Source organism: Theobroma umbraticum, unplaced genomic scaffold (assembly GCF_002168275.2).
Source record: "Theobroma umbraticum cultivar Fairchild unplaced genomic scaffold, ASM216827v3 scaffold_81.0, whole genome shotgun sequence".
Taxonomy (NCBI): Eukaryota; Viridiplantae; Streptophyta; class Magnoliopsida; order Malvales; family Malvaceae; genus Theobroma; species Theobroma umbraticum.
Window position 1 is genome coordinate 4,571,995 of NW_018397268.1, and position 311 is coordinate 4,572,305.

Here is a 311-nt window from a genome sequence, read left to right on the forward strand (position 1 = left end):
TTATGTATACCTAATCACCATCTTATTACTTCGTTTCTTGTCAAGCTTCTCGACATTCATTCATTTTACCCCATATACTATTACATAACTTATATCATTGTAAATATGCCATATTAATTCTTATACATGTTTTCAAGATTATGGGAGGTTTAAAGCCTTTAATTATCCCCACATACTTCATGTTTGTCTTGCTTCTATGCGATTCACACTTCAACATCATTCTTAAGACACTGAAATTTACATCATGTAAAAAGGCCATTCACTTGCCAATCTTTGGCTTTAATTGTAATTCTTTCATTCACCATCAAATT